Genomic DNA, 20,094 nt, shown 5'->3' with positions numbered 1-20,094 from the left:
ATAAGTGATTAGAAATGGAGATTATATTTTTATCTTCTAAGTAGTGATTCCCAATCACCAGTCCATAAATATATTTACACCAGTTCTGCCAGAAAACAAGAAAAAGAACAATGCATTCAATTTTTTATTACATTAAATTTATTCAACTTAAATTTGACTGTTTATGTTGAGATTTACCTTCTTTCTAATTTTTATGTGTCTTTTTTTATAGTATGACTATAACGGTCAGTGGTGGTTGTTTGATGTTCTTAATCATACAATTTCCCCATTCCTTCTCCCCAGCATTTATGTGTTTTTGTTTGGTTTTGTCTTATTAAGTGTTCACTGTGCATGAAACTACTAAGTGCAGGAATCCCTGCTCCTAGAGAAGTACTGAAGGATGGTGGGGACATGGCAGGATAATGTTTGAAGGGGAAGAAACACATCTTCAATATACCCTCTGTTTTCATAACACTAACTATAGGAGCAAAAGCTCAACACCTTGTATCTCAGGTCTTCCTCTCCCTGATCTGGTTGAGTGTCATTATTCTAGAGCAGTCAGGTACCTATCTTTGGACCTTGGGTCATGCGGAGATATATGAGATCATCCAATCCTTTGGCACACAAAAATTATCTGTAGTCTGAAAGCGTATCACCAGATAATATATACACTATGTTTGAAACATGTAGAGATGCTGGGCACAGTTAATCGAAAGTGGTCTAACTTCAGGGAGATTTTTATATATTGTGTCTTCTCCCAATTACTAAACACAAAAATATAATTACTAAAAGTAGGCATTTTCTTAAAATTTTTCATGCTTTTAAAAAGAGGCCTTTGAGATAGTGGGGAACAATTGGTGCTATATACAAGCTTTTAAATTGATTATAGGAGCCTTAAAGAAGAAAATTGAAAACAAAGCATAACTAAATGGTTGAATATTTTTCCCCACAATACAAGCGCCTGGAAAGGTTTTCAGCAGTGATGAATTCACAATCTGACACATAACTCTTTAATTTTCTTTATCAGGTTAAGTGGTTCCTTGCTGCCATCTCCAAATGAAATTAAGTTGCCTCACTTTTAAAGGGGAAATTCTTTCTTTTTCAGATTCTCCAAATAATTTGTTCATTATTTCTAATATCCTATTTATGAGACAATAAAACCAATTTCCATAAACCACTCTAGAGAATTAGTAATTAGTTTATATACCAGAGCTCCAGTTTCCACAAGTAATGTAAGAAGATGGTCACAGTCTAGAACTTCTCAGTGAGGAGCCAGTATATTCTTTATCTCCTGTGGTGTTTTGAATATTTAAACACGCCTGCAGTACTGTACTTTCCATTTCATTTTATCTCATCTGTGCTTTGCATTTCCCTGTGATAAACTATCTATTGTAAACTTACATCTTTCCCAATACTGGGTATTGGATCCTTTGAGTAACAGAAACACATGTTCAGAATGAATCTAACCAGTTTTTAATTAGGGGAGGATGAGAGATACACCTGAAACTATTCTGCTACCTTTTAGCAGAGCAGATAGACCTAAAAAAAAGAAGGCAAGGATTTAACCTTTCTTGCTTCTCCAACAACTTTTCCCCACATTTTCTTTGCTTTTCAGGGATTGTTTTCTAATCTAGGTTTGCTTTCCCTTCAAATCTGGAGTATAAATAAAGCTCTGCAAAGTAAATGGCATGGGGAAAAAAAGCTACATCTTAGAGATGGAAAGGAAAACAAAAACAAAAACACACCTAAACCCAATGCTTGAATGTATAAAACAGGAAAATGAGGCCTGAGTGGCCTATGTGTCTGGACTAAGGTCATACCACCACTTACAACAAACAGCCTGGATTAGAATTCAGGCTCCCCAGTGCCAGCCTAGAATTCAGTGGTATAATAAGAGCTCACTGTAGCCTCAAACTCCTGGGCTCAAGCAATCCTCCTGTCTCAGCCTCCCTAGTAGCTAGGACTATAGGCATGCACCACCAGACCTGGTTAATTTAAAAATACATATATTTTTTGTAGCGATAGGGTCTCACTATGTTACCCGGGCTGGTCTCAAACTCTGGCCTCAAGAGATCTTCTCGCCTTGGCCTCCCAAAGCACGGAGATTACAGGCCTGAGTCACCGTGCCCAACCAAGATAAAATATTCTAATAAGGCATTCCATTTCTAATTTGATGACTCTCAGAGGAAATTCTAAGAGGCCCTATGTCTAGAACGGAAGGAAGTCCTTCATCTGGAGTCTCTTCCATCACAGCAAATGCTGGTTTCAAAAACAATTTAATTTTATATTTGCTTTGAAAAGTCTAGTAATGTTGTCATGGCAGGCCTACCCAGCCAACATTTTATTTAAGGCCACAAGTTTTCTAAAAGTGAAATAAAAATAAAAAATAAAAACATTTCCCATTTCACAGAATGCAAAAAGAAAGGGGAATGGGGAGGGAGAGAGAGAAAATGACACTATAATAGGTATATGACAATTGTCTTGGTCCATCCAGGCTGCTATAACAAAATACCTTAGACTTAGTAATTTATCAACAAAAACAATTTATTGATCACAGTTCTGGAGGTTGGGAAGTCTAAGATCAAGGTGCCAGCAGATTTGGTGTCTGGTGATGGCTTTTTCCTCATAAATGGTGCCTTTTATGTGTCCTCATGTGGTTGCAGGAGGAAACAAGCTCCCTGGGGCCTCTTTTATAATGGCACCAATCACATTCATCACGGTGAGGATTTTGCCCTCCTGACCTAATCACCTCCTAAAGGCCCCAACCTTAACACTCTTGCATTGGGGATTACGTTTCAACATACGAATCTGAGGGGAACACAAATATTCAGACCATAGGAACAGTGAAAGCCAGTGAACAAATTAAATATTTTCTGACCTTAATTTACTTCCAGTTGTTTTAATTATCAAGAAATAATATTATCTACCTCATTTTTACATTTTAAAAATCATTGCCAGCCGGCCACGGTGGCTCACGCCTATAATCCCAGCACTTTGGGAGGCCGAGGTGGGTGGATCACGAGGTCAGGAGGTCGAGACCATCCTGGCTAAAACGGTGAAACCCCGTCTCTACTAAAAATACAAAAAATTAGCTGCGCATGGTGGCGGGCACCCGTAGTCCCAGTTACTCAGGAGGCTGAGGCAGGAGAATGGCGTGAACCCGGGAGGTGGAGCTTGCAATGAGCTGAGATTGCGCCACTGCACTCCAGCATGAGCCACAGAGCGAGATATCGTCTCAAAAAAAAAAAAAAAATCGTTGTCAGCAAAAGATGAATGAACTTTGAGCAGATGAAGTACAGGAATTCAGGACACAGTGATATTGAACAGAAGGTGTTTCAAATTGCACCCCATCCTATTTCATTACCTCAGAGTGTATTTAGTTTTTAAAATTATATTAATTACCATTACTGGACCTACTGTCTCTCAAATTTTATACAGGTTCTTTTACTTAGCTGAAATGCATAGAATCTAATCTCCAAAATTATCATTATACACTATTGAATAATACCATCATAATGATGGTACTCTCCCACCTTTTACTGAAATTTTGATTATGGCTTAAGTTTTTAAATGAATTATGAAGGGCAGTACTCTTCAAAAACCAACAGAATATCATTTTAGTTAACAAAACATGACAACATCAATTTCATTACACTAGATGGCAGCAAACAATGAGAAGGGCCAAATACATAAAAGGAAACACATGAGTATCACATAAATATTGAAACACTGGAGGCAATAGTAGTATCTGGGAAAGAGAAATAAAGCTTCATCTTGACTGACTCCTGAACATTTTTCAAGATTTGTCATTAATTATTTCTTTATCCAATAAACACTGACAGATTATTAAACAAATGCATTGACAGATGAAGTAACAAATACATTGATAAATAAATGAAACATTGATAGATTATCAAATAAAGACTATAACGAAGTGCTATGAGAGTATTTCCCCTGCTGATTTTATAATTCTCCGATAGTAAGTACAGACTTAATTTGTCGCTTTTGTACAGGCAAAAACTATATTTTTGTCTTTGAAGACTCTGTGTTTACCACACAGCTTTGATACATAGCAGGTCCTCAGATTTTACACTCCGCTACTTACTAGTCTCCAATCATAATAATGCACTCTCATACCTCTGTAGTTTGCATACGTTATTTCTTACATGTGGTATGATGCCTAACCCTACACACATACACACACACACACACACACACACACAGCCACAAACACACACATCATCTCTTTCAAGTTCTTTCTTTTTTGCCAAGCCTTCAGCGACCATCATAAGTATATCAGGGCTCCCATAACATTCTGAAAATGCCTATATTAATGATAGTTCCATGTTATATCAAATTTGACTGCCTCCTCCAATAGACTTTCAGCAGTATGTCATATTTTGGTATAGCCACCACCCAGCAATTTTTCTTACAGAGTAGGCTTTCTGGAAAATTTTGTTCAGTGATTTAGGTGTGTTATAGAAAGTCAAGCTTCTGTGTTTGAGGTCTGATTATGACTCATAAATGTAGGTACCAATATCTTTGGGTGTGGTAGCATCAATAAGACTTATGAAACTGGCCAATAAAGGCTGGGTACAGTGGCTCATGCCTGTTATCCCAGCACTTTAGAAGACCAAGGTAGGATGATCACTTGAACCCAGCAGGTCAAGGCTGCAGTAGCTGTAATCACACCAGTGCACTCCAGCCTGGGTGACAGAGCAAGAACCTGTCAAGAAAGAAAAGAAAGAAAGAAAAGAAAAGAAAACTTGTCAATAAGTCAGAAGCCCTTCCAAGACAATTTGGCTAACAATTTTCCATGCACTATGCTAAGTACTTTATCTTATTAAATTGTTATAATGACCTTATGGTAGATACTATAAAAAACCCCATTTTACAAAAGAGGCTCTTAAAGTTTCAGAAACTTACTCAAGGACACAGTCAGTAGGTGATGGGGTTTACAAAGATTCTACTGACCTTTATCTTTGTCTGAAAACTGCTCTTCAACTAATTCCACATTCAGTCCACTTGTTAGATACATAATGTGTAGGTTTTCTAAATACAGTCTTGTAACTTCTTGGTTTATCCATCACACAGCTTTAGGACAGGAGAATTCAAGTAAAACAGTATATAATCACTACCGAGTACTTCTAACTTGCCTTATATTAGAAGTATTTGTCAAAGATGATGTGAATTAAGAAATTTGAGGCTGGGCGCGGTGGCTCACGCCTGTAATCCCAGCACTTTGGGAGGCTGAGGCGGGTAGATCACTTGAGACCAGGAGTTTGAGACCTGCCTGGCCAACATGGTGAGACTCTGTCTCTACTAAAAATACAAAAAATTAGCTAGGCATGGTGGCACATGCCTGTAATCCCAGCTACTGCGGGGGCTGAGGTGGGAGAATCACTTGAGTCTGGGAAGTGGAGGTTGCAGTGAGCTGAGATCATGCCACTGCACTCCAGCCTGGGTGACAGAGCGAGACTCCGTCTCAAGAAAAAAAAAAAAAAAGAAAGAAAGAAATGTGAGTGCCAATGATAGTTGATGAAATCAGATTGACAGACTATGTTTAATGCTTCCCATGATTTATAAGTGAGCAAAGTAAACCTCTAGAACAGCAGTTTCCAACCTTTTTGGCACCAGGGACAGGTTTTGTGGAAGACAATTTTTCCACAGACTAGGGTAGGGGATGATTTTGGAGTGATTCAAGTGTATTACATTTATTGTGCACTTTATTTCTATTATTATTTCATTGTAATATATAATGAAATAATTATACAACTCACCATAATGTAGAATCAGTGGGAACCCTGAGCTTACCTTCCTGCAACTAGACAGTCCCATCTAGGGGTGATGGGAGACAGTGACAGATCATCAGGCATTAGATTCTCATAAGGGCAGTGCAGCCTAGATCCCTTGCATGCAGAATTCACAGTAGGGTTTGTACTCATATGATAATCTAACACTACCACTGAGCTGACAGAAGGCAGAGGTCAGGTGTTAATATGAGCAATAGGGAGTAGCTGTAAATACACATGAAGCTTTACTTGCTTACTCACCACTTGCCTCCTGCTGTGTGGCCTGGTTCTTAACAGGCCACGGACTGGTACCAGGGGTTGAGGGCCCCTGCTCTGGAATATATACATAATTCTCTCTTTTATAGGATATTTATCATTTACTCCACTTTATTTTTCTTGATTTTTGTAGCTGACTTTGACATTTGTTTGCCTCCTCTCCCCACACCTCACTCCCAGAATCTGTATCCCTTTCCATCTTTTTGGCTTTTTGTCAACTATACAAAAAAAAGTGAAATCCAAAAGAATTAGACAATGCAGTGAGCAAATGAAAACTTAAAATACGCAAATAATGACTATTCATGTCCTGTGAAATAACAGACAATAGGATATCTATGAAACAAAAGCAGGATGCTATAAGAACATTCAGAGGCAAAGCATGCTAGTTACCTATTGCTGCATGACAAATTACTTCAAAATCTAGCAGCTTACAACAAATATTATCTCATGTAGTTTCTGCGAGTCAAGAATCTGGGAGCAACTTAGCTCCATAGTTTGGAATCAGAGTCCCTCATAAAATTGCAGTCAAGCTGTCATCTGGGGCTGCAGTTTTCTAAAGATTTGGAGGACCCTCTTTAAGATAGTTCATTATATGGCTGCTGGTAAGATACCTCAGTTTATCTACACAGACCTCTCCGTAAGATTCTGCTGGGTTCTCATGACATAGTTACTGGCTTCTTCCAGAGGAAGTAATCAAGAGAAAAAGCAATCAGAAAGCCACAAGGTCCTTTATAACCTAGTATCCAAAGTCACACACCATCACTTGCTCTTTTTTAAAAATTCATTAGAAGCAAGTTACTAATCTAGCCCATATGCAAGAAGAGGGTTATCAGGCTAAAGTTTTTTGATAGGAGCATCAAAAAATTTGTGGACATACTAAACCACCACACAAGACAAAAAAAAAAAAAAAAAAGCTCTAGGAAATGATTATATATGTGATCAAAGTACAACAATCAAGATAAAAATTCAGTAGAAGTACTAACAGGTAAAGTTGAAAAAAGTTGTCCAAAAGTCAGAGATGATTAATATGAGAAAAATGGCTTAAAAAAAATAGAGCTTTAATCCAGAAGTTCAACACCCAAATTATTGGAATTTCAAGAAGAAAGAACAAAGAATATAAAAGTGGGACATAATTGATTAGTTTGTTCTTGCATTGCTATAAAGAAATACCCAAGGTTGGATAATTTATAAAATAAAGAGGTTTAATTGGCTTACCGTTCTTCAGGAAGTACAGGAAGCATGGAGCTGGCATCTGCTCAGCTTCAGGGGAGCCCTCAGGAAGCTTACAATCATAATCATGGCAGAAGGCAAAGGAGGAGCAGATGTGTCACATGGCAAGAGCAGGAGCAAGAGAGACAGTGGGTTGGGGGAGAGGCCACACATGTTTAAACAACCAGATCTCATGAGGACTCACTATTGCAAGGACAGCACCAAGCCATGAGAAATCCATGTCCCAAACACCTCCCATCAGGCTCCACCTCCAACGCTTGAGATTTTCATTTCAATGTGAGATTCAGGTGAGACAAATACCCAAATTATATCAATAATTAAAAGATTTTCCCAGAATTGAAGGACATAAATCTCCAACTTCATTAAAGGATTCCCTATTGCTGAGCACAGTGTATTAAAAAATGAGCCAGACCAAAACACAAAAACATCAGGAATAAAAAGGAGATACTAAAAGCTTCCAGAATAGAAAGAGAAATATATACAAAAAACCAGGACAAGAATGATATGAAACTTCTCAACAACATTGCATCTAGAAAACAATGAGGCAATGTCTTGAAAATTCTGGGTGAATACAACCTCTATTTTTAATTTTAATTTTTATTTTTTGAGATGGAGTTTCACTCTTGTTGCCCAGGCTGGAATGCAATGGCATGATCTCAGCTCAATGCAACCTCCACCTCCTGGGTTCAAGTGATTCTTCTGCCTCAGCCTCCCAAGTAGCTGAGATTACAGGTACGTGCCACCATGCCTGGCTAATTTTCTATTTTTATAGAGATGGGGTTTCTCCATGTTGGTCAGGCTGGTCTCGAACTCCCAACCTCAGGTCATCTGCCTGCCTCAGCCTCGCAAAGTACTGGGATTACAGGCGTGAGGTACCACACCCAGCCCACTTCTATCTTAATTCTATAATCAACTAAATGATTTGCTATGGACTGAATTATGACCCCCCAAAATGTATATATTGAAGCCCCAATCCCCAGTGTGATGGTATAGATGGATGGTGTATTTGGGAGATAATTACATTTAGAGGCCATGTGGGGGCCAATGGCAGTGGCTTACACCTGTAATCCCAAAGCTTTGGAAGGCCAAGATGGGAGGAACACTTGAGGCCAGGAGTTAGAGACCAGTCTGGACAACACAGCAAGACCCCATCTCTAAAAAAAAAAAATAAGAGTTGGGCATGGTGGCATGTGCCTATAGTCCTAGCTACTTGAGAGGCTGAGAGGCAGGGATTGCTTGAACCCAGGAGTTTGAGGTTACCTTGAGCTATCATTATGCCACTGTATTTCAGCTTGGGTGACAGAACAAGACTCTAATAACAATAACAAAAAAAGAGGTCATGAGAGTGTAAATCCCCATTATGGGATTTGTGTCCCTAGAAGAGACGTCATAAAATTTACTGTTACTCTCCTCACCACATGAGGACACAGTAAGAAGGCAGCACTCTGTAAGCTAGAAAGAGGGCCATCACCAGAAACCTCCCATATTGGCACTCGGACTTTCAGCCTCCAGAACTGTGAGAAATACATTTATATTGTTTAAGTTACCCAGTTATGGTATTTTGTTATCATAGCCCAAACAAAGACAGTATTAATTACTTGTGAGGGGTAAACAAAGAATGTTCAGATGTGTAAGGTCTCAGAAACATATGCCTCACGCTCTCTTAGGATGTTGTAGCTAATATGCGTATTAAAATGAGGTAATAAAGAAAGAAGGAAAATGACATGACATAAAATAAGCAGATTTGACACAGAAAATCCATAAAATCTCAATATAGGAACCATGCACTTGTGTTGTTTTAGACTGAAAATAGTCAAAATTGGAGGAGAATATAAGGCTTTGGGGAAAAAATGCATATGACATAAATTATCTAACAGGTTTCATCCTATATAGTCGACCGAGTGTGGAAAGAATTAGCAATATATACGTAAAAAATGAAACAAATGAAAATACAGGATTATTTTCACTCCAAGAAATATTAAAAGGTATATGAAACTGGGGGCAGTGGCTCATGCCTATAATCCCAGCACTTTGGGAGGCCAAGGTGGGAGGATTCCTTGAGCCCAGGAGTTCAAAGCCAGCCTGGACAACATAGCAAGACCCCATCTCTTAAAAAATGAATAAAAGAAAAGGTATATGAAAAATAAAATAACAATAATACACTCTATGGCTCAAAGTAAATAATATTTACATAATTTAAATCAAGTTCTGACTATAAGAAACTTTAACACAGTAAACCTGGCCATTCACCTGGAAAATTATTATGAGTTTTTTGTTTTTATTACAATTTTCTAAACAACATTTATCTAGGATCCAAATTCAACATATCTGGGGTGAGGACTAAAAATATTTATATTTTACTACATTCCTCAGGTATTTAAAAAATGTAGCCAAGTTTGGAAACCATTTTTCCAAAGAATTCTGAGGAGAGGGAGATAAACATCTTCATGTTTAAGTATCACTTTTCCTTCATATTTAAATACCACCCTTCTCTAAAATTGTTAGACATGGTTTTCTAATACTTTTCAATGAATAAATCTTCTTTTCCCCCTAGGTCCCAGAATTACCCTCATTTTATAGAATCACAGTTGAGGAAAGAGGAAAGAATTTCTAAAGCAAATCTTTAAATTTTGAGTTCCATGTAATGCTCTTCTCATATTCATACACAGTGACTAGTAACCTGCTCTCTAGGAGTACTAAAGAAAATGAAAGGAAATGCTTAGGCTACAGCAAAATAGCCTGAAAGTAAAGAAGTTTCCTGACATTGAAATTTGTTAAACACTAATGTGGGCATCCAGAGATGTTATGAAATATTCACTTTGGAGAGTTTTTGGAAAATGGCCCGTCTGTAGGGGTTTAGCGAATTAAGCCTGAGGAAAATGACTGGGAAGATTGAAAACATTTACTCATTCATTTAGTAAGTACTTGTTGAGCTACTATTAAGTACCTGGCACTGTGTTAGGTGTTGAGTATTTTGAGACAGGATTTTTCAAATTTATTTGATGATGGAATACTCAAATGAAAGTGTGTAATAAATCTCCATCAGAGGAATTTCTAATATATCATGTATATTTGGATAAAAAGAAATAGAAAAAAGTCTCACAAATTAATTGCCACAAGAAAATAAAATATATTAACAAAATATATCAAGCTTAGAAAAACAGCTTTAATCTCATGCTTTTGTTATAAAAATATGATATACATTTGCAAATTATGTTTATACACATTTTATATGTATATAAAATCAACTAAATTTTTTCAGAACTTGTGGGATTTCACCAAGGTGATCAGATATAAGATAAATATACAAATCAGTTTTATTTTCTATAATTAGCTATAAAATGTAATGGAAATGTTGGAATAGGGATCTGTTCCCTACAGCAACCAAGACAACGAAATATCTATAGATAAGATTATAAGAAACATATAAGCTCTCTTTAAAGGACCTGGTAGTAATTTACTGAAATACATATCAAAGCACACTTAAAAAATGGAGAATTCCTAGAATGGAAAACTCAGTGTTGTTAAAATGTCAGTTCCCTGCAAATTAACCTATAGATTTAATGCAATTCTAAATAAATTCCCATATGTAGATGGGTAGATAAGCTGATATAACATGGAAAACAGATTATAAAGTTCATTAGGAAAATAAAATACATTAAAATAACCAGAAATAGATGCTACATTGACTACAGAAGTTTAATTCCTCTCCCTTTAGTCCCATCTAAAAATGGCATTAAATGTATTTTTGAAAAGGATAAATTCACAAGGAAAATAAGGAAAATCGGGAACACCAGCTTACAAAAGATACCAACAGATTTTTGGAAGATGAAAAACAGATGGAGAAATGACAACAGAGAAGAGGAGGATGCCATAAGTTAACTACCAAAAAGAAGCATATTGAATCACCTCACTTAACCCCTGGGAGGCTTAAAATATGGTTGAACCAGGTGTCCTAGTTCCGCAGATCCTAACAGCTGATCGCCCTTCAATGAAGCCTACTAGTCAGAGTACTACCCAGCTTTTTTGGCGCCTCATTATAAAGTAAAAATTGATAGCCTGGGTCACGGGGCATTTGAGGAAAGCCCCTAACAAAACAATACTCAAATAAACAACACAGGAGGGAAAATGGAAATCCAACCTAGATGAGAGAAAATGAACAAAACATCCAGACATTTTGTTATGCATATATGTAAAGAACACATTGCATAAATGATATACAAGATGTGATTTTTTAAAAAGTAACATTAAGAGAAAACATAGCTCTATAAAATTAAAAGCATGGTCATAAAAATTAAAAATTCAATAGAGGTATTGGACTAATAAGTTCTAGATAGTATGGTAAAGAGAAGATTAAAGAGACAGGCTGTAACACAGATAATATTAACAAAAATAAAAACGAATGACACAGGAGGTATAATATCTGACCAATGAGAATTCCAGAAAAAAGAAAATGGGGGAAAAAATAATAAAAATAAAACTTTCCAAAGGAGAAGAATCTCCATTTAAAAAAATCAACTGAGCACTCAATAGTATGAATAAAAACAGAATACACTGGTATCATTAAATTCCAGCATCAGAATCATGAAATTATGGTACACCTAGAATAGAGTCTAGATGCTTCCAGAGGAAAACAGATCATTCTAAAATGCTGACAATTGATTAAGCAAGAATCATCAAAGGATCCTAAAACTAGTAGGTGAAAGTAATCTAGGAACAGAATAATCACATAGTCAAGTATTTCCCCCATATATAATTTATTAATCACAAAAGGAAAAATAGTAACCTATAGTGGAGAAATTTGCCAAAAGCACCTAAACCAAGCGATCAAAGTTAATATCACAAATACTAGGGCAAATTGACGTCATGTGCCTCTCAATGTGATGTATTAAGAACAGATCAGCATTTATGTAGTATTCCTGCCAAAAGTATGCAACCTGAATCCAAGCATGAGGAAACATCCGACAACTCCAAACTGAGGGATATTCTATACAATAAATGGTCTGTGGTTTTCAAAAATGTCAATGTCATGAAAGACAGAAAGTCTGAAGGACTGTTCTAGATTAAAGAAACAAACATTTGGAAACTAAATGCAATATATGACCTTAGATTGGGTCCCAGATCATGATTTTTTTTTTTTTGATGTTTTAAATGACATTATTAGAATAACTGGTAGAATTTTAATAAAGTTTGTAGAAAAAAGTAGTATATCAATGTTAAATTTCCAGATTTTCATAATTGCACTGTTATGTAAATGAATATCTTTGTTGTTAGAAAATACATACTTTAATGGCTCAAAAAAAAGGACATTAAAATGGCATCTAATTTCATAATAGCAGGCTGGGCATGGTGGCTCACACCTGTAATCCTAACACTGTGAGGCCAAGGCTGGTGCATCACTTGAGGTCAGGAGTTCGAGACCAGCCTGGCCAACATGACAAAACCCCATCTCTACTAAAAATACAAAAATTAGCCAGGTTTGGTGACATGAGCCTGTAGTCCCAGCTACTTAGGAGGCTGAGGCATGAGAATCTCTTGAACCTGGAAGACAGAGGTTGCAGCGAGCCAAGATTATGCCACTGCACTCCAGCCTGGGCAACAGAGCAAGACTCTGTCTCAAAAAACAAAAAACAACAACAAAAAATGCCAGATTAAGCAATAGCTTCATGTTATTATAGTTCAGGTCATGCTGTGCCACTAAATGAGTGCAGGTCATAGAAGGTTTTGCCAATACATGATTTATGAAAAGAAAAAAACCGTAGTTTTTGGAGCACTTGAGGTTTCTAAATTGTTGGTAAGAGACTGTTGACCTGTAATATACATGAGGAGGATTACCTGGCACAAATGCAGGATAGGCCAGGCGCAATGGTTCATGCCTGTAATCCCAGCAGTTTGGGAGGCTGAGGTAGGCAGACTGCTTGAGGCCAGGAGTTTAAGACCAGCCTGGACAACATAGTGAAACCCCATTTCTACCAAAAAATTAAAACAATTAGCCAGGTATGGTGGTGTTCGCCTATAATCCCAGTGCTTTGGGAGGTCGTGGCAGGAAGATCACTTGAGCCCCGGATGTTGAGGCTGCAATGAGCTATGATCACAGCACTGTACTCTAGCTGGGGTGACAGACTGAGAGCCCACCTCAAAAAAAAAAAAAAGTACTACTTTTTAAGTTTCGGGGTCATCCTGCCCTATTGGTACTAACTAGACTACACAAGCAGTCTTAAGAGGTAACATTTATCGAGCATTTATTATGTGTACATACACAACTCTTTAGATTAATTCTTTAGTTGGCCAAACAACCTCAGAAGGTAGGTAGTGGTATCATTCTCATTCTATAGATGAGGAAACTTTACACATGGAGTTTATGGACCTTAGCCAAGTTCATGCAACCTAATGGAGCCAGAGGTGACTACTTACAGTGTGACCCCAGAAATTCTTTAACTACTCTAAGCCTCAATTCCTTCATCTGTACAGTGGGGATATTTATCCCTATAGGATTGTTCTGGGAAAGAAATAATATACATTTTTAAATGCCCTTGGAAATTTAAGTCAAAGCTAATTTGGCCCAGCAAGGGAAATATGTAAAGATGCTACAACCATGAACACTACTCAGGCTAACACTTACAGTGATTGATTGATCAATAGATATAATACTATAGTGCCCTAAGTAAAAAGGAAAAAAATTTATTACCAGAAAGAAGTCCTTTCTTGGCCTTTGCACCTCAGTTATGCTGCAATTTGGCCCATCCCCACTCTAAGGCCTTGACTCTTTTTTTTTTTGAGACTGAGTCTCACTCTGTCCCCCAGCCTGGAGTGCACTAGTGCGATCTCGGCTCACTGCAACCTCTGCCTCCCGGGTTCAAGCAATTTTCTGCCTCAGCCTCCTGAGTAGCTGGGATTACAGGCATCTGCCACTATGCCTGGCTAATTTTTTTTTTTTTTTTTTTTGTATTTTTAGTAGAGATGGGGTTTCACCATCTTGGTCAGGCTGGTCTTGAACTCCTGACCTCATGATCCACTCACCTCGGCCTCCCAAAGTGCTGGGATTACAAGCGTGAGCCCCCATGCCCAGCCACACTTTGACCCTTAAATTGACACACTGCTATTAACGTTCTATCCTTCAAGTGTGTAAGGGCAGAACCATGGTTGATAGCCACTAATTGAACCAAACAGTTTTCAGTCAGTGGTTCTCAGAGTGTGGGGACCAGCAGCATCAGCATCAGGTAGAAAGTTGTTAGAAATGCAAATTTATAAATCCCTTCCCAGGACTACAGACTTGGAAACCCTGAGGGTAGAGCCCAGCAATCTGTGTTTTAGTAAGTCTTCACGGTGAGTCTGAAGCTCTCTAGAGTTTGAGATCCACTGGTATAAGCTCTTATTTACATGAACAGTCTAAGATTGTGTGATTGGAGGAAAGTTCAAGACTGTGTGTTCGTGCATTAATCACTTCCTAAAAACCACTAAACTGGTTTTTATATAATCTTCATATAATCTTCCTGATCAGATTTTTATATAAGATTTTTTATATAAGATTTATATAATCTTCCTAATCAGATAAAACATCTAAATACTTAAACATAAAGACATCTGTGAAAGGAAAATAAATCTTGGAGCCCCAGACTCACTAAGCCTAAAGGAAAAGTCAAGCTGGGTCATGCAAACCTGCCTCCCATTTTGGTTCCTAAATAAGATGGCTACAAAGATGAAAAGCTACATACCTCCCTCACACTTTGCCCACAAGGAAATCCTTATGGGCCCCAAGATCTCTACCCTAAAGCAGTTCCACTGAAGCTCACCATGGCAATGTCAATTGATAGCTTATCTTCACAGGTGTGGGACACAGGACAGGACTCAAAATCATCCCTTCGCTCACCTCAGACAAATGTATCTCTGATTGCTTCCTCTGCCCTATTTGTCTATGTTGTCTTATGTAAAAATACAGATTCACTGATCCAGACAAAGGCATGAGTGACTGTTTTCCCCTAACCAATTTTCACATGAAAATTGTGTATTTCCCAATATCCTGCCCTTTCCCCTTTAAATACTGAAGCCCTCAAAATCATCTTCAGAGAAAGGCATAGACCTGTATCCCAGGCACGCATCCTTAACTTTGGCAAATAAACCTAAAATGACTGAGACTTGCCTCGGTCATTTTCTTTGATTTACACAATAAAGGGAATACAGACTTAACAAAAAAAATTCATTTTAAAATAAAGCAAAATAATTCCCCATATCTGAATTGTGACAAGAATTTGAATTTTTTTCTGAAGAATGGCTTCAGAAAGGGAAAAGAAGTTCCCATATAAATTTCAAGTTTCTCAACATTCCCAACTTAAAATATTTGTACACAGAAATCATTAACAATAATTCCTTGACATATTTCAGGGGTTATCTTCTCTCCCCTCAAGGGAAACAATGTACCAAACAGAACAGTGATTTTTCAGGAGGCAGCTGTACCTCCCCTGGTCTTGCTTTACTCTTAAAGAAATATAAGAATGAAGTAAATACCAAGGTCGGGAAGGACAGGCTTAGTTAGGAACCAAGCTGTCTTCTTTTATCTTGAAATACTCATGCCACCTAAAAAAAAGAGACACTTGACTCATTTTTTAAAAACAAGACTTAAATGAATTAATCTTTGTTAAAGTAGCAAAGTATATGAGAAAATACTCACCAAGAAAATAGTGTTTCATGTGGTTTTGGAATTAAAAAGGGACTTAGATTCCGAAATGCCAAGTGACTTTTATATGTTTTATATTTTTTTAAAGAACTTGCGATCAGGTCTTCTGAACAAGGCACAATGTGATCAGTCCACACAGGCATAAGTTGACCAACAACAAAACCAAGTTTTTTCTCCATGTATCATAAATGGATCCATTTGGGGTGAACACGCTGGTTAATTAGGGGTTATATGTCATCAATGCAGAAATCTAAACAGGGATGGTAAATTCCATTACCCAGTAAAATTTCATGCATAAAAACAAAAATGAATATAAATTCATGGAATTAAAAAATGATGCACAGTACATGTTTTAAGTCTATACTTAAAACATGTTGATGTGTTTCCATTCCTTCAGTGTATTTTTTAAAATTTGAATATATATATATATGTAAAGAGAGGGGGGATGGAGAGAGAGAGAGAGAGAGGTACAATAGAAGCTTTTAATGAATGTTTAAGCTCTTTCCCAGTCAACATTTTGGGAAAGTTTTCAAAATCAAAAGGATTTTCTTCTGCATTGTTGTTTTATTTTTACCTATACTCCTAAAATACATAAGAAATGAGTATTATTCTGACCTATACCCCACTTTCAGCATTGAACAGACAGAAAATCAACAAAGAAACATTGGACTTAATCAGTACCGTAGACCAAATGGACCTAATAGTTGTTTACAGAATATTTCATCTAACAGCTACAGAATACATATTCTCTCAGTACATGGATCAAGGATAGACCATATGTTAGGTCATAAAACAAGTCTTAAAATATATTAAAAACATTTTAAATAATTCCAACTATCTAACCACAATGGAATAAAATTAGAAATCAATGACACAAGAAACGTTGGAAACTATATAAACACGTGGAAATTAAACAATATGGTCTTGAATGACCAGCGGGTCAATGAAGAGATTCAGAAGGAAATTAGAAAAATTTCTTGACACAAACAACAATGGAAATACAACATACCACAACGCATGGGATATAGTCAAAGCAATAAGAAGAGGGAAATTTATAGCTATAAGTGCCTTCATGAAAAAAGAAAAACTTCAAAAAAAACAAACTAATGACGTATCTTAAAGAACTAGAAATGCAAGAGTAAGGCAAGCCCAAAATTACTAGAAGAAAAGAAATAATAAAGATCACGACAGAAATAAATGAAATTGAAATGAAGAAAACAATACAAAAGATCAATGAATCAAAAGTTGTTTTTTGTGTGAAAAACCTGACAAACCTTTAGTCATACTAACTAAAAAACAAAGAGAGAGGGCCCAAATACATAAAAAATCTGAAATGAAAAAGGAGACATTGCAACTGATAACTGCAGAAAATCAAGGGATCATTCGGGGCTACTATGAGCAACTATATGCCATTAAATTGAAAAACCTCAAATAAATGGATAAATTCTTAGACACATACAACCTATCAAGATTGAACCATGAAGGAATCTAAAACCTGAGCAGACTAATATCAAGTAACAAGATCAAAGTCATAATAAAAAGTCTCCCACCAAAGAAAACTCTGGGACCCAAGGGTTTCACTAATGAGTTTTACAAAACATTTAAAGAAGAACCAATGCCAGTGCCACTCAAACTATTCCAAAAACTAGAGGAGGATGGAACACTTCCAAATTCATTTTATGAGGCCAGTATTACCCTGATAACAAACCAGACAAAGACACATCAACAAAAGAAAACCACAGGCCAATATCTCTGATATATATTGACACAAAAATCCTCAATAAAAGGCTAGCAAACTGAATTCAACAACATATTAAAATGATCAGTCATCATAACCAAGTGGGATTTGTCCCAGGGATGCAAGTATGGTTCAACACATGGAAATCAATCAATGTGCTACATCATATCAACAGAGTGAAGAACAAAAACTATATGATCATTTCAATTAATGCTGAAAATGCATTAGATAAAATTCAACATTCCTGAAACCAACCTGGACAACATAGAGAGACACTGTCTCTATAAAAACTTTAAAAATTAGCTTGGCATGATGGCATGTACCTCTAGTCCCAGCTACTGAGGAGGCAGAGGTAGGAGGATTTCTGGAGCCCAGGATGTTGAGGCTGCAATGGGCTGTGATCATGCCACTGCACTCTAGCTGGGGCAACAGGATGACACCCTGTCTCAAAAAATATACATAGATTATATATAATATACATTATATAATATAGATTGTTATATAATATGTAATATATATTTTTATTTATATATTATATTTTATATATATATTTTAAAAAATCCATTCATGATAAAAAGCCTCAGAAAACTGGGTACAGAAGGAACATACTCCAACATCATAAAAGCCATATATGACAGAGCCATAGCTAGTATCATACTGAATGGAGAGAAATGGAAAGCTTTTCCTCTAAGACCTGAAACAAAACAAGGATGCCCATTTTTACCACTATCATTCTACATAGTAGTAGACGTCCTAGCTAGAGCAATCAGAAAAGAGAAACAAAGAGCATCCAAATTGGAAAGGAAGATGTCAAATTACCCTTGTTTACAGATATGATCTTATATTGGAAAAACCTAAAGATCTACAAAAAACTATTAGAGCTGGTAAATTCAGTAAAGTAGCAGAATATAAAATCAATAAAAATTAGTATCCTTCCTTCCTTTCTTTTATATACTTTTTTTTTTTTTTTTTTGAGATGGAATCTCACTCTGTCACCTAAGCTGCAGTGCAGTGCTGCAATATCGGTTCACTGAAACCTCCACCTCCCAGGGTCAAACAATCCTCCCACCTCAGCCTCCCGAGTAGGTGGGACCACAGACATGTGTCACCACACCTGGCTAATTTTTTGTAGAGAAAAGGTTTCACCATATTGCCCAGGCTGATCTCAATCTCCTGAGCTCAAGTGATCTGCCCACCTCAGCCTCCCAAAGTGCTGGGATTACAAGTGTGAGCCACCATGCCTGGCCAAAAAATCAGTAGCATTTCTTTATGCCAACAGTGAACAATCTGAAAATTAAGTCAATAAAGTAATCCCATTTACAATAGCTATGAATAAAATTAAATACCTAGAAGTTACTTTAACCAAAGACATGAAAGACCTCTACAGTGAAAATTACAAAGCATAGGTAAAAGAAATTGAAGGGCACACCAAAAAAATGGAAAGATATTCCATGTTCATGGATTGGAAGAATCACTATTGTTAAAATGTCCATACTACTCAAAGCAATCTACAGATGCAATGCAATGCCTATCAAAATACCAATGACACTCCTCAAAGACATAGAAAAAACAATCCTAAAACATATATGGAACCACAAAAGACCCAGAATAGCCAAAGCTATACTGAGCAAAACGAACAAAACTGGGGGAATCACATTACCCCAGTTTTTTATACTCACACACACATGCAGACATATAAATTTGCACGTCTTTAATTTTTACAGTTTATATATACATACCTCAACATGTTATATATATATATATATATAAACTGTAAAAATTAAACTAAGTGATTTTAAAAATTCAATAGCATTTTATCATTATAAAGTGAAGGTGGATTTTCTGTTGTTGTTGTTGTTGTTTGAGACAGGGTCTTACTCCATAGCCCAGGCTGGAGTGTACAGTGGCAAAATCTCGGCTCACTGCAACCTCTGCCTCCCTGGCTCAAGTGAACCTCCCACCTCAGCCTCCCAAATAGCTGGGACCACAGGCATGCAGCACCATGCCTGACTAATTTTTTGTATTTCTGGTAGAGTCAGGGTTTCACCATGTTGCCCAGGCTGGTCTTGAACACCTGAGCTCAAGAGATCTGCCCACCTCGGCCTCCCAGAGTGCTGGGATTACAGGCGTGAGCCACTACGCCCAGCCAGGATTTTCCTTGTATGACACCAAGCCTGAAAACTAGAAAGAGAAAAGACTGGTAGACTTAACTATAAAAACATTTAAATATTCTGCACTATGCAAGATACCATGAACAAAATTAACAGATAAATGACAAACTGGGAAACAATATTTGCAACACATAGAGAGAGGTTTTAAGATGGCTGCCTATAGGCATCCAGCACTCACCTCCTCCATAAAGAAAAACCAAAATAGCAAGTAGAAATCACACTTCAAATAGAGCA

The 20,094-nt window shown here is 37.0% G+C and overlaps 1 long non-coding RNA gene across 3 annotated transcripts in view; it reads right to left on the bottom strand.

The window, feature by feature from the left end:
* Positions 1 to 3,599: 3,599 nt before the first annotated feature.
* Positions 3,600 to 20,094, bottom strand: part of LOC103882168 — a 36,238-nt gene continuing 19,743 nt past the window's right edge. Inside the window, exons 1-3 of one of the 3 annotated variants that reach the window (XR_002520467.2) lie at positions 7,263 to 7,927; positions 4,954 to 5,073; positions 4,666 to 4,705 (exon numbers count right to left, since the gene is read on the bottom strand). This is a non-coding gene — a long non-coding RNA (uncharacterized LOC103882168). Of the gene's footprint in view, positions 5,074 to 7,262; positions 7,928 to 20,094 lie in introns of those variants that run through there. The other 2 variants (XR_002520468.2, XR_002520466.2) reach the window with 2 other exon arrangements.

This window comes from Papio anubis, chromosome 2 (genome assembly GCF_008728515.1).
Source record: "Papio anubis isolate 15944 chromosome 2, Panubis1.0, whole genome shotgun sequence".
Classification (NCBI taxonomy): domain Eukaryota; kingdom Metazoa; phylum Chordata; class Mammalia; order Primates; family Cercopithecidae; genus Papio; species Papio anubis.
Note: the sequence above shows the minus strand (reverse complement) of the source record. Positions and strands in the feature narration are given on the sequence as shown.